The sequence below is a fragment of the Lolium rigidum genome, chromosome 4 (assembly GCF_022539505.1).
Source record: "Lolium rigidum isolate FL_2022 chromosome 4, APGP_CSIRO_Lrig_0.1, whole genome shotgun sequence".
NCBI classification, from domain to species: Eukaryota; Viridiplantae; Streptophyta; class Magnoliopsida; order Poales; family Poaceae; genus Lolium; species Lolium rigidum.
In genome coordinates, this window is record NC_061511.1 from 138,552,506 (window position 1) to 138,568,082 (window position 15,577).

Sequence of the window (15,577 nt, forward strand, 5' to 3'; positions counted from 1 at the left end):
TGTATGCCATGCTGTGTACTAGACCGGATATCGCACATGTTGTTAGCTTGACCAACAGATATCAGAGTGATCCAGGAATGGAACATTGGACAACGGTCAAGAATATCCTGAAGTACTTGAAAAGGACTAAGAAAATATTTCTTTGTTATGGCGGTGACGAAGAGATCCTTGTAACTAGTTACACCGATGCAAGTTGGAACACTGATCCTGATGACTCTAAGTCTCAGTCTGGGTACGTGTTTATACTGAATGGAGCTGCAGTGAGTCTGGATGAGTTCCAAGCGATGGCACGGTGGCGAAGTCTTCAACTGAATCTGAATACATAGCGGCTTCGGAGGCTTCATCGGAAGCGGTATGGATGAAGAGGTTCATTGTTGAGCTTGGTGTGGTTCCTAGTGCATTGGACCCGTTAGTCATCTATTGTGACAACACGGGTGCCATCGCCAATGCAAAGGAACCAAGGTCACACAAGAAGCTAAAGCATATCAAGCTACGTTTTCATTCGATTCGCGAGTACATCGAAGATGGTGAAGTAGAGATTTGCAAAGTGCACACAGATCTAAATGTGGCAGATCCGTTGACTAAAGCTCTCCCTAGGGCAAAGCATGACCAACACCAGAATGCCATGGGTGTTAGGTACCTTACAATGTAATCTAGATTATTGACTCTAGTGCAAGTGCGAGACTCATTGGAGATATGCCCAAGAGGCAATAATAAAGTGGTTATTGATACGTCTCAAACGTATCTATAATTTCTTATGTTCCATGCTACTTTTATGATGATACTCACATGTTTTATACACACTTTATGTCATTATTATACATTTTCCGGCACTAACCTATTGACGAGATGCCGAAGAGCCGATTCGTTGTTTTCAGCTGTTTTTGGTTTCGAAATCCTACAAAGGAAATATTCTCGGAATTGGACGAAATCAATGCCCAGGGTCTTATATTTCCACGAAGCTTCCAGAAGACCGAAGGGGATACGAAGTGGGGCCACGAGGTGGCCAGACCATAGGCCGGCGTGGCCAGAGGGGGGCCCGCGCCGCCCTATGGTGTGGGCCCCTCGCGCCGCCTTGATACGTCTCCGACGTATCGATAATTTCTTATGTTCTATGCCATATTATTGATGATACCTACATGTTTTATGCACACTTTATGTCATATTCGTGCATTTTCCGAAACTAACCTATTAACAAGATGCCGAAGTGCCGGTTCTCGTTTTCTGCTGTTTTTTGTTTCGAAATCCTAGTAACGAAATATTCTCGGAATTGGACGAAACGAAGACCCGGGGCCTATGTTTCCACGGAGCTTCCGGAAGACCAGAAGAACATACGAAGTGGGGCCACGAGGTGGCGACAACACAAGGCGGCGCGGCCTAGGGGGCCCGCGCCGCCCTATGGTGTGGCCCCCTCGTCGGGCCCCGACTGCGCCCTTCCGCCTACTTAAAGCCTCCGTCGCGAAACCCCCGATGCGAAAAACCACGATACGGAAAACCTTACCGAGACGCCGCCGCCGCCGATCCCATCTCGGGGGATTACGGAGATCTCCTCCGGCACCCCGCCGGAGAGGGGATTCATCTCCCGGAGGACTCTACACCGCCATGGTCGCCTCCGGAGTGATGAGTGAGTAGTTCACCCCTGGACTATGGGTCCATAGCAGTAGCTAGATGGTTGTCTTCTCCTCATTGTGCTTCATTGTTGGATCTTGTGAGCTGCCAAACATGATCAAGATCATCTATCTGTAATACTCTATGTTGTGTTTGTCGGGATCCGATGGATAGAGAATACCATGTTATGTTAATTATCAAGTTATTACATCTAAAGGTATATATGATGCCCCCCATAGGGGGCCTCACAGCGATCCACGGTAGCACTTCGCGCTGAGGGTTTGGGCGATGGGCTCGATTCTGCTCCACCGGTTGGGCCACGTGTCGCCTGGTGATTGGACGTGGATGGCTGTGTGAGACAAAATCAGAGGCTCGGCCAAACCCTACCCATCCCTCGCAACAGCCGCCTCTCCCCTCGCAGCAGCCGCCTCTCCCCTCGCGCCCCCATAACCGCCGCCGTCTCGCGCGCCTGTTCTCCCTCGCGGCGCCCCTGGTCCCTCCTCCGGCTCCTCCCATGCGCCGGCGCTAGCGCAGCTCAGCTTCCTCCCGTGCTCCTCCCTGCGTCGCTCTTCCTCTCCTCTCCTTGCCGCCACTCCCTCCTGCGGTAAAAATGGCGAGATGACTGCGCGTTTCAACCGTCGGTGACGGATTTGTCGCTGCCGCAGCAGGTACCCTCTCTCTCTCTCTCAGGTCGAGTGGCCGGCGCATGAACCCCAGCACCGTCGACATCTTCCTTCCGTCAAGAACTCCACCCAGGGCTCCAGTAATCCAGGGTAGCCTGACACCTCTTCCCTCTATGCGTTTGGATAAGGGGATACGGTTCAGGTTAGTAACCAAAATCCCCTACTGCTACTGCCTGCTTGCTTTTTGACTAAGATCGGAGGTGCTAAGTGTTTGCCCTTGTGCACCAGGATTTGGTCGATCTGGAGAGGTTGAGGCGGTCCTTGTGAAGCAATGCACTTTTTGTCTGGTAGGATCCCACATTGATCCACTTTTTTTATGGATCTTTGTTCACCATTGACCTTTACAGCCAAATATTTCCGTTTGTCAATGATGTTGGCTCCCTGGATAACAGGCTGCAGCAACATCGCTACTGCGAGCTGATGATAACAGATGTCCGTGAGGAGTGCGCCGTCGTAACCGACAGGGGGAGCGCTAGCCGCTGCTCTGCCAGGAGGAGCGCCGTCACCATTGCCAGCCGTATCCTCACATTCGATTGCAGGGTCAAGGTTTGTCTCTCGCTTGAGCTGTTAGGCATACGCATAGATCTCATTACCTTTTTCTGTGCGGTTTAGTACAAGGGAGAAACTGGGCGTTGACGTACCGGCAAGGTGAAGCTGCAGCTGATGTATAGCAATACTACCTTTTAGCTCAGATGTGGATAGCATGATTTGTACATGTCATGGTGTTCATCTGCCTGCCACCTCTTGCTTTCACTAGACTAATGCATATCATCCCATGTTTAATTCTTTTGAAGCTAAAGTACCATTTTTTTGTTTGTAGCTAGGTCTATTTGATTAGATTCATATAGTTGCTTCAAATAAAAAAAAATAAGTAAAGGTATTCTGTATTTGGAAATAGGAGCAATGTTTTGTCTCCATTTTTTTTGTATTTACACACAACTAATGTACAATGGAGCCATGAAATTTCCCATGCATTTTGTTCAGGTGGACTGACCACCCCAAATTTTGAATTATAACCCCTGATAATGTTTTCTTAGCTTTATGTACACTAAAACAGTAAAGCTTGCATATTTCAGTTCCGTCGCCTATGCAATTTTTAACGATACATGTTTGTCATGATCAGTAATATTTTTTTATGTTTTTGTACCTAGGGATTGATATGGTGAATGATGTAAAGACTATTGAGGGGGGTAGAAGTAATACATATAAGACATCAGGTTATTATTCTTTCTATCTGTGCATTCGTTGATTTATTGCCAAATCACATCTCTTTAGCTTTTGTAGTCGCTTCATGTTGCTTTTGGATTGGAAGCTGCAATGTAAATGTGTGTTGACATCACTCAACTATCTGTTGTAGGTGAAGAGATTTTTTTCATTCATTTCTTACTTTAAAGCTTGCTATTAAGTTGTCATTTTCTTCACATGGTTTAGTGGGTCATGGATTTGTAAAGCTAGCTAACATATAATAAAACAGTGAGCCAGTTGAAAATATAGTTTGGGTGGTATTTTAATTTTTTATGCTTAATGATAAGTGCGAAATTGAGAAGGAAATGACAAGCGGTTAGTGTTTCTTCTGGTTGGTTGATTGCTTGATCTATTCACAATTATTTAGCCTGAGCTTGCAACACTAATACATAATATTGTAGCTCCTAGATATATGTATGCTCGAAGCTGGAAATACCGAATAGATTTGATCTCATGAGCGCTGAACTATATCTGAACATTTTTGCTTCACGTTTCAGGGCTCTGTACTAATAAGATGAGATAAGATGGGGCATGTGTTTTGCATCTACATTGTCGTGGACTAATGCCATGGAGAGTCGAAAATGCAAAAAGATATGCATTACTACTTGATGTTTGAGTTTATAGGGAGAGGTAATTTACGAGTTTACCCTCTAGGTTTGTATCCTTCTTTTATGTGTGCCGCCTTCTTTCGGCTGTTTCAGTGGCGCACCATGATGTTCGCTCTCTGCTATTTCACACCGCAGCTATATAGGCTTAATTTGCTCTTGCCCATATGCAATGTGGCTTATTTTTCCTCCGCATTTGATACATTGTCTTAGGTTGCTCTTGCCTACATACAATAGCTTATTTGCCCTCTACATTTTGGGATTGGGATTTGTTTTGTGTGGTGGTGTGTTGTCCGCCATTGTCTTGCTGGTTTGTTTTCTTCTTTTGCTTATTGTCTTCTCTATTAGGTTTATCAGATTGTTGCTTTCTGGTTCCTAAACAATATTCTTCTTTTTTGCTGGTGTAGGTTCGTTCGGCTCGGATGGTAATTTTATTTGCGATTGACCTGCTGTTGATGCGCGGTATGCCTCTGGGCCTTGGGCGAGGAAGGCATAGCATGTCTGTTGCTCTCTGCGCATTGCGTCGTCGTGTTCGCTTAGTTCAGCATCGCCTTCTATTATTGGCTCTGTGGTTGATCATTAGTCCACTCTGTATGTTGATCCTGCTAGTGGATTCTTCTGCTGATAAGGATGCTCTCAGGTGCTTGGCAAACGGCTGGTCAAGCCTCCTGATGGTATCGTTTTCTTCTTTTATTCTTCAGTGCTAACTAATCCGTCAACTTATATTCACTCTATGGTTAGCTTATAATCCTGTTATGGATAGAGATGTTTGCCTGTATTAGCATTCTTTATTGTTAATCACTTATTGAGTGATGGGAGGATATCATGTTATAGTTAGATAATTAGAAAACTGACCTCTGGTTGATAAGAGTGTATGTTAATTTGCATGAGTCCTTCAAATTTTCTCTCCTTTTATGTTTTGGAACAAATTTAATTGTGCAACATTACTCTGGAAAGAGATATTGAAACCCCAAACCAACAACTGGCAAAATCACCGCTGACACATAAAGCTTGAGTCCAGCAAGGCGCTTTATGTAGAGACCGCACACACTAAAAAAGTCCATTTCTAATGACAGTGCACCATTTATTCTCTAACTGTAAACATGTACCCATAAATCATTTGATTATGTGAGGTAGTAGAATCTGGGCTTGCGGAGCGGGTTACTAAACAGGTTCTGATAATGTCGTGTTCTGGAGATATCTCCCAGTGTTTGGGTTCCTAATCATTGCTTGGTTCATTTTTCGCGAACTTGAATCTTTAAATTTTAGATTGGTTTATTTTCAATGGAATGTCAGCTTTTGTTTTTGGTAATGTATTTGCTTTAAAGAATCTGGTAATCCCATCTTTAGAATGTTGATGTTCTTGCTCTGTCTAGAGTGATTATGTTTACTTCCTGATATTAATTTGACGCTGATACTCTCCTAGGAGGTATGTACTGAGAACATTTGTTTCCGTTACCGGATGTTTCAGAATTGACACCTGAACTCTTGCTTTGGCTGCATCCAATATACCAAGGGGTCAACTGTGAATTCTTGGATGTGGTGGGTGAGATTGATTGGCTGAGTTAGTTCTGTATGCAGAAGTCGTCCGAGAGGAGCCCTGGGGAGAGTGAGACTCCAGTTTCCTTGGAGGCACTGAGCATTAATCTGACGATAAGGTTCCACTCCATATGTTAACTTTTGTTGTTTCGGAGAAATTAATGTCTTACTCTTGCATGCTAGAATTTGTTTAGTTTCGATACAGCCACATGTGTGCGCTAAAAAACATGGTGGCGATAGTTTAGGTGTTATTTTCAGATTTTCGAAAGCAACCTTGGAATTTCTAATTAAATAAACTGATGAGTTGTTATTGCCATCCCGGGCAGGATGTCATTTTTGTTGTCTTGGATAGATTTATAGAACATCCAACTTCACGATTCACCTTTTTCTGGTGGACATAATCATACATTACTATATTGTTCCATGAATAAATCCTTACTGACTGGACTTCTGCTGAATTTGTAATATAAGTGTCTCATTGCATGCTTCATAGCAAGACAATACAATATTTGGACTGTTATTGATAACTCATGTTTATATGGGATTAGAAAGTTACACTAATTTATGATGCATCAAGTAGTGTATAACATTGCTAGCTTGGTATATAAATATTGGGATGTTCAAGTGTTTGGGTGGAAGTCCAAGTACTTTTGTTTCCTTCATCCTTTGGAAAATGCATTGTGTGTTTTATTTTATTTTGAGAACAGATCAACGTTATTCATTAGCTATTAATGAGAATATCAATGAAGGAGTGACAATCCTGATGGTCCCTCCATTCGATTTTGTAACGCATGTTTTAGTCTATTTCATGAAATAAGGACGCCACTAATAGTAGAGGGAAATGACGACGGTAGCCGATGGTATTATTGTCTTGAAAATATGAGAGAACAATTAGTATGTATGTTTAGCCATAAATGATAGAAATAAATAAATGAGTAAAAAAGAGATAAGAATCATCAGTTCTACATGCAAGTGTATTCTAAAAGATTGCCAAATTTATAGGATTTATATTTTAAATGAAGGGAGGGAATAGCATTTAACTTTCACACAACTAAGCTATGTCTAGATGGTAGATGCAAGTGTCCGATTCTTGATGTGGTTGAACATGCTGATGCGCTCCTAGATGGTGTGCCTTCTACCTAGGTTCTTATGTGGTAAGTTTTATAAATTGCTCACTATATTGTTCTTTATTAGTATGAACAAATAGGGGCTAGCTGTTTAAAGTTGACTGCAGAGAAGATCTACTGCATGTTGCTTTTCATTTCTCTTGAGATGTGTTCTTTATATTATATTTATCTTTCTCTATAGATCATGTTTTGCAGTCTATGGTACCTTTGATTTATAGTCAAGATAAAGGACATGCAACTGAGCTGATGAATAACAAGTTTGGCACTACCTACTTAATTTTCTTAACTCTTTTTGTATCTATTGAATAGTTGCGGTCTAAATATTAAATTATCTACCATTTCAGAGACAACTCCATATATAGGATGCAGCAGCTGACATATATATGATGTTTCTGTTAGAGCAACTGTCCAAGGAATTGGCATGGGATTTACATATGGATCGGCCATTTGTTCATGTGCTTTACAACTCTGGGTTGGAAGACACCTGATTGCTTGTGGGAAAGTTGATGGTTTCCCCATCAAGTATTGTCTGTACCTAATATATTATACCTGATTTGTAGTGGTCTGAACTAGGTAGCTACAAACTTCTACTCATTTGAGCAAAGGAGGGTTGCTGCTTATAGACTATGAGATGATAAACCGTTTAACTGTAAGCACCAATCTTGAAGGGACCAGCATACGCCAAGTGCAGGGGAACATCGAATTCAGAAACATGCACTTCAGTTGTCTCTCACGTCCTGGTTAAGAATAATGATAACTTGATTCCACTTCTTAGAACTTGACCTAGCTATAACCATTATGTGTTTCAGCATGGTTGACCTCTATGTTTTTTTTCTATTTGTATTGCTGCACATCTGTAAGAATCACAGTTCCTAGCTTGATCTGCTGCTCCCTTTTCTGTTGAGCCGCATATAAATGACAGTAATTGTAATGTGATATTGTTATGCTGCCTCACTTAAAGTAGCTGACACATTCTCTTTCTTTTTACTACTCCTGCAGGTAGAAAACAGGCACACAAGTTCATTCATGTGAACTTCCGCAGGAATAGTATAATATTTCATTTTATTTTATTGATGCGCCATGCTAATAAAGGGCATTCTCCGGCAAAGAGGACTGCCTGAGATTAGTGTGTCCAAGATGCAGCATCAACAAAAGATGAAATGGGGGGTATGCATCAGGTGTATATACTGGAGTGTATATCAAAAAAATGAGGAAAGTCTGATTTCTTATAAACGTAGTTTCACGTTCCTTATGAATATTATTTTATTGATTGATTTCAATTCTTACCTTGGGTCATGTTCTAGCGAAGTGTCAGTCACTGGCATAAAATATAACTTTCTCCATGAATCAACGTGTAAACATCTAGGCTCTTCCTTACATGCATCCTTATATATATTTCCATTGAAAATATTCTCATCTGGTTTGTAATGTAAACATATTACCAATACATAAAATGTTTTACCTGGCAGTTGACTGCAAACAATTGGTTGAGGGCGTCCGATAATATATTTTCCTACTGTTTCTCCGGTTATATATAAACCTGTGTTTCTCTGTTTATAATTTATTGTGATTCGAAAGGTTCTCTAAAAGTAAAAATATATTGTTATTGCCTTCTATATACGGGATTTACGGGATCGTGCGCCAAGGCGCACCACAAATCTTTGACATATCAATGGCCAGTCAAATCCTTGATATGTACGATTTATCCAATATACGGGATTATGATTGTCATTTTAGCATATATATTGCTTGGCCTGAATGTGACACAGCTCCATCCTTGATATGTATGATTTACCCTGCCCACAAAATTGTTGTGCCTCTTATTCTGATTTTTTGGGATAGATTGGTCTAGAAGGTAATGAGTAGGAAAAAAACATTTGTGACTCAAGGATTGGCTCAGTTTATTTGAGAAGGCAGAACAATTCAATAGAAGACATATATTTAGTCATGGGATTAGCCATTGGTGTTTTCTTGCTGTGGTTCTGATACTGTCCAGACAATTTCCTTTACTTTTTCTTGAAAGGTAATTTTATTTGCCTATATTTCATCTGTTTTTGTTGTTCCTCAGATCACATATTTCATTGATTTTCTTTGCAGTATGGATTTAGTTTGCAATCATAATATTCAGCTAATTGTAGATGCTAGCTATTATTTTGGTTATATAAAGCAGCAAGTTGTTTCTCTGGATGTTCTCCACATCAATACAATGTGCTTGATTTTAATCATGCTATGGCTATTCTTTTCAGTTATGTACATGTTTTCTTTGTATAAGAAAAAACAAAGCTTTTAGTTTGTTCATGTGATTATTACCAGGTATGGATGCTATTTAATATGTGGTCTAGAAATATTGTTTTCTTCTCTTTCTAATGAAATTATGGTTCTACAAGCCAACACATTTTTCTTCCTTTAACAAGTCAGGGATAAACTAACTGTATTTTATATGGTTGGCTTAAATCCCAAGTCGAAAAGCTTTTTTTCATCTCTTTCTGATTTTACTGATATTTCTTTCGAAAGTCTTATACCATGTTGTGCTCTCATGGATGGATATGCGAAAAAGAAAAAAGATAACCTAATGTCTTTGTTGGTTGTTTCCTATTTTACCATTAATTAAGTTGTAAAATATTGTGACCTCGTGACCTCGAGTCCCTACAAGTGCTTTATATGTCTTTTGCTTCGGGGATCCCGTGCATCCTATCGTCGTCGAGCTCCTCTCGCCTCCATGATGTCTCTCTTTGTCGTGTGTGGTGGCCGAAGGTTCGCTTCATCGGCGGTGATACAGAGGCAAAGCCACCTGCGCAGTCGTCGCCTACGTCATGCATGGCAGACGGGCGAGGAGGTACCCCTCCTCACTATTAACTTATTTTGCATCATTGCATGTACTGCATGTGTACAACTAATAATAAATAATGGTCTTCCAATCACGGACCACTTCAATTAGCGTATATAGGGACTAAAACAGGATCACATTTTCACTGTTTCTCAATTTTCAAAAAGTTTGTCGGAGAAGTGATACGTCTCCAACGTATCGATAATTTCTTGTGTTCCATGCCACATTATTGATGTTATCTACATGTTTTATGCACACTTTATGTAATATTCGTGCATTTTCTGGAACTAACCTATTAACAAGATGCCGAAGTGCCAGTTCCTGTTTTCTGCTGTTTTTGGTTTCGTAAATCCTAGTAACGAAATATTCTCGGAATCGGACGAAATCAACGCCAAAGATCTTAGAATCCCCGGAAGCATCCGGAACACACGAGAGGGACCGAGAGGGGGCACGAGCCCACCACACCATGCCCCGGCGCGGCCTAGGGGGCCCGCGCCCCCTAGGGTTTGGCCGACCCTTCGACCCCCGGCGCCGCCTCTTCGCCTATATAAAGCCCCCGGACCGGAAAACCCGATACCAATTGACGAAACCCACGAAACCTTCCGCAGCCGCCGCCATCGCGAAGCCAAGATCCGGGGGACAGGATCTCCGTTCCGGCACGCCGCCGGAGCGGGGAAGTGCCCCGGAAGGCTTCTCCATCGACACCGCCGCCATCTCCACCGCCATCTTCATCACCGCCGCTCGCTCCCATGAGGAGGGAGTAGTTCTCCATCGAGGCTCGGGGCTGTACCGGTAGCTATGTGGTTCATCTCTCTCCTATGTGTGTCAATACAATAATCTCATGAGCTGCCTTACATGATTGAGATTCATATGATGATGCTTGTAATCTAGATGTCATTATGCTAGTCAAGTGAGTTTTACTTATGTGATCTCCAGGAGACTCCTCGTCCCACGTGTGTAAAGGTGACAGTGTGTGCACCGTGTGGGTCTCTTAGGCTAGATTTCACGGAATACTTATTCACCGTTGAATGGCATAGTGAGGTGCTTATTTATATCTCTTTATGATTGCGGCATGTTGTATCACAATTTATCTATGTGCTACTCTAGTGATGTGTTATTAAAGTAGTTTTATTCCTCCCGCATGTGTGCAAAGGTGACGATGCGTGCACCGTGTTAGTACTTGGTTTATGCTATGATCATGATCTCTTGTAGATTATGGAGTTAACTATTGCTATGATAATATTGATGTGATCTATTCCTCCTACATATGCATGAAGGTGACGAGTGTGCATGCTATGCTAGTACTTGGTTTAGTAGCGTTGATCTATCTTACACTAAAGGTTACTTAAACATGAGCATTATTGTGGAGCTTGTTAACTCCGGCATTGAGGGTTCGTGTAATCCTACGCAATGTGTTCATCATCCAACAAAAGTGTAGAGTATGCATTTATCTATTCCGTTATGTGATCAATGTTGAGAGTGTCCACTAGTGAAAGTGTAATCCCTAGGCCTTGTTCCTAAATACTGCCGAGTTACTACGCTTGTTTCATTGTTTTACTTGCGTTACTACTGCTGCAATACCACCACCATCAACTACACGCCAAGCACTTTTCCGGCACCGTTGCTATCTGCTCATACTTATTTATACCACCTGTATTTCACTATCTCTTCGCCGAACTAGTGCACCTATTTGGTGTGTTGGGGACACAAGAGACTTCTTGCTTTGTGGTTGCGGGGTTGCATGAGAGGGATATCTTTGACCTCTTCCTCCCCGAGTTCGATAAACCTTGGGTATCCACTTAAGGGAAACTTGCTGCTGCTCTACAAACCTCTGCTCTTGGAGGCCCAACACCTGTCTACAAGAATAGAAGCTCCCGTAGACATCAAGCACTTTTCTCGGCGCCGTTGCCGGGGAGGAAAGGTAAAAGGCTCTCATACTACGGTCCCGAGTAAAGTATTTTTCTGGCGCCGTTGTGTGTGTGCTCGAAGCTATTTCCTTTAGATCCTGCAATTGCATCTTGTTGTTTCTTGTTTACACTAGTTTGGCATAATGGACAACAATGAGCTTCTTGTTCTATTTCCTGATTTAAAACATGGATTGTTTGATGCGAAAATTAAAAAACCTATGAAATCTTGTTTGCATGCTCGGTAGTAATATTAGTATGAACGCTTTGAACACCATTGTTGATAATGATATAGAAAGTTCTAAGCTTGGGGAAGCTGGTTTTCATGATCTTTTTAGTCCCCCAAGCATTGAGGAGAAAATTTACTTTGATGATACTTTGCCTCCTATTTATGATGATTATAATGATATTGGTCTTTTAGTGCCGCCTACTATGGAGACTAAATTTTGTTGTGATTATACTATGCCTCCTACACTTGATGAGAATAATAATGATAGCTACTTTGTTGAATTTGCTCCCACTACAACTAATAAAACTGATTATGCTTATGTTGGGAGTAGTAATAATTTTATGCATGAGACTCATGATAAGAATGTTTCATTTGATAGTTATATTGTTGAGTTTGCTCATGATGCTACTGAAAGTTATTATGAGAGAGGAAAATATGGTTGTAGAAATTTTCATGTTACTAAAATGCCTCTCTATGTGCTGAAATTTTTGAAGCTATACTTGTTTTATCTTCCTATGCTTGTTACTTTGCTCCTCATGAACTTGTTTATTTACAAGATTCCTATGCATAGGAAGCATGTTAGGCTTAAATGTGTTTTGAATTTGCCTCTTGATGCTCTCTTTTGCTTCAAATACTATTTCTTGCGAGTGCATCATTAAAACTGCTGAGCCCATCTTAATGGCTAAAAAGAAAGAACTTCTTGGGAGATAACCCATGTTTTTACCTACAGTACTTTGTTTTTATTTTGTGTCTTGGAAGTTGTTTACTACTGTAGCAACCTCTCCTTATCTTAGTTTTGAGTTTTGTTGTGCCAAGTTAAGCCGTTGATAGAAAAGTAAGTACTAGATTTGGATTACTGCGCAGTTCCAGATTTCTTTGCTGTCACGAATCTGAGCCCACTGCCCTGCAGGAAGCTCAGAAAATTATGCCAATTTACGTGCATGATCCACAGATATGTACGCAACTTTCATTAAATTTGAGCATTTTCATTTGAGCAAGTCTGGTGCCATTTTAAAATTCGTCAATACGAACTGTTCTGTTTTGACAGATTCTGCCTTTTATTTCGCATTGCCTCTTTCGCTATGTTGGATGAATTTCTTTGATCCACTAATGTCCAGTAGCATTATGCAATGTCCAGAAGTGTTAAGAATGATTGTGTCACCTCTGAATATGTCAATTTATATTGTGCACTAACCCTCTAATGAGTTGTTTCGAGTTTGGTGTGGAGGAAGTTTTCAAGGATCAAGAGAGGAGTATGATGCAACATGATCAAGGAGAGTGAAAGCTCTAAGCTTGGGGATGCACCCGGTGGTTCACCCCTGCATATATCAAGAAGACTCAAGCGTCTAAGCTTGGGGATGCCCAAGGCATCCCCTTCTTCATCGACAACATTATCAGTGTTCCTCCCTCGAAACTATATTTTTATTCCATCACATCTTATGTGCTTTTTCTTGGAGCGTCTGTTTGTTTGCTTTTGTTTTTGTTTTTGTTTGAATAAATTGGATTACATCATGCTTGTGTGGGAGAGAGACACTCTCCGCTGGTTCATATGAACACATGTGTTCTTAGCTCATAATATTCATGGCGAAGTTTCCTCTTCGTTAAATTGTTATATGGTTGGAATTGGAAAATGATACATGTAGTAATTGCTATAATGTCTTGGGTAATGTGATACTTGGCAATTGTTGTGCTCATGTTTAAGCTCTTGCATCATATACTTTGCACCTATTAGTGAAGAATACATAGAGCATGCTAAAATTTGGTTTGCATAATTGGTTTCTCTAAGGTCTAGATAATTTCTAGTAAGGTGTTTGAACAACAAGGAAGACGATGTATAGTCTTATAATGCTTGTAATATGTCTTTTATGTAAGTTTTGCTGTACTAGTTCATACTTGTGTTTGCCTCAAACAACCTTGCTAGCCTAAACCTTGTATCGAGAGGGAATACTTCTCATGCATCCAAATCCTTGAGTCAAACAACACTATGCCATTTGTGTCCACCATACCTACCTACTACATGGTATTTCCCGCCATTCCAAAGTAATTTGCTTGAGTGCTACCTTTAAACAATTCAAAATTTATCACCTCTGATTTGTGTCAATGTTTTATAGCTCATGAGGAAGTATGTGGTGTTTATCTTTCAATCTTGTTGGGCAACTTTCACCAATGGACTAGTGGCTTCATCCGCTTATCCAATAATTTTGCAAAAAGAGCTGGCAATGGGATTCCCAGTCCCAAATTAATTAACAAAAATAGACACTCCTCCATGGTATGTGATTGTTGGACGGCACCCGAAGGATTCGGTTAGCCATGGCTTGTGTAAGCAAAGGTTGGGAGGAGTGTCATCATAATAAAACTAAAATAAAAAGGCACTCCTTCATGGTATGAGATTGTTGGCGAGCACCCGAGGATTCGGTTAGCCATGGTTTGTGAAAGAAAGGTTGGAAGGAGTGCCACCCAAAAATAAAATAAAATGGGAGCCGCTCTTTGAAGGTTTGCCCGGCAAGGGGTTAGAGTACCCGCTACCATTCGTTGACAACAACATACACCTCTCAAAACTTTATTTTTATGCTCTCTTTATGTTTTCAAAATCAAAGCTCTAGCACAAATATAGCAATCGATGCTTTCCTCTTTGAAGGACCATTCTTTTACTTTTATGTTGAGTCAGTTCACCTACCTCTCTCCACCTCAAGAAGCAAACACTTGTGTGAACTGTGCATTGATTATTACATACTTGCTTATTGCACTTATTATATTACTCTATGTTGACAATATCCATGAGATATACATGTTACAAGTTGAAAGCAACTGCTGAAACTTAATCTTCTTTTGTGTTGCTTCAATACCTTTACTTTGAATTATTGCTTTATGAGTTAACTCTTATGCAAGACTTATTGATGCTTGTCTTGAAGTGCTATTCATGAAAAGTCTTTGCTTTATGATTCACTTGTTTACTCATGTCATATACATTGTTTTGATCGCTGCATCCACTACATATGCCTTACAAATAGTATGATCAAGTTTATGATGGCATGTCACTCCGTAAATTATCTTTGTTATCGTTTTACCTCGCTCGGGACGAGCGAACTAAGCTTGGGGATGCTGATACGTCTCCAACGTATCGATAATTTCTTGTGTTCCATGCCACATTATTGATGTTATCTACATGTTTTATGCACACTTTATGTCATATTCGTGCATTTTCTCGGAACTAACCTATTAACAAGATGCCGAAGTGCCAGTTCTCGTTTTCTGCCGTTTTTGGTTTCGAAATCCTAGTAACGAAATATTCTCGGAATCGGACGAAATCAACGCCAAAGATCTTAGAATCCCCGGAAGCATCCGGAACACACGAGAGGGACCAGAGGGGGGCACAGGCCCACCACACCATGCCCGGCGCGGCCTAGGGGGGCCCGCGCCCCCTAGGGTTTGGCCAGCCCTTCGACCCCCGGCGCCGCCTCTTCGCCTATATAAAGCCCCCGGACCAGAAAACCCGATACCAATTGACGAAACCCACGAAACCTTCCGCGAGCCGCCGCCATCGCGAAGCCAAGATCCGGGGGACAGGATCTCCGTTCCGGCACGCCGCCGGAGCGGGGAAGTGCCCCGGAAGGCTTCTCCATCGACACCGCTGCCATCTCCACCGCCATCTTCATCACCGCTGTCTGCTCCCATGAGGAGGGAGTAGTTCTCCATCGAGGCTCGGGGCTGTACCGGTAGCTATGTGGTTCATCTCTCTCCTATGTGTGTCAATACAATAATCTCATGAGCCGCCTTACATAGTGCAACATGCAACTGAACGAAGCATAC

At 41.6% G+C, this 15,577-nt stretch overlaps 1 long non-coding RNA gene across 1 annotated transcript; it reads left to right on the plus strand.

Moving 5' to 3' along the window:
- Nucleotides 1-3,450: 3,450 nt before the first annotated feature.
- Nucleotides 3,451-4,776, plus strand: LOC124706255. Its single transcript, XR_007004353.1, has 3 exons — nt 3,451-3,508; nt 4,034-4,166; nt 4,549-4,776. It is a non-coding gene; the product is annotated as an uncharacterized LOC124706255 (long non-coding RNA).
- The last annotated feature ends 10,801 nt before the right edge of the window (nt 4,777-15,577 follow it).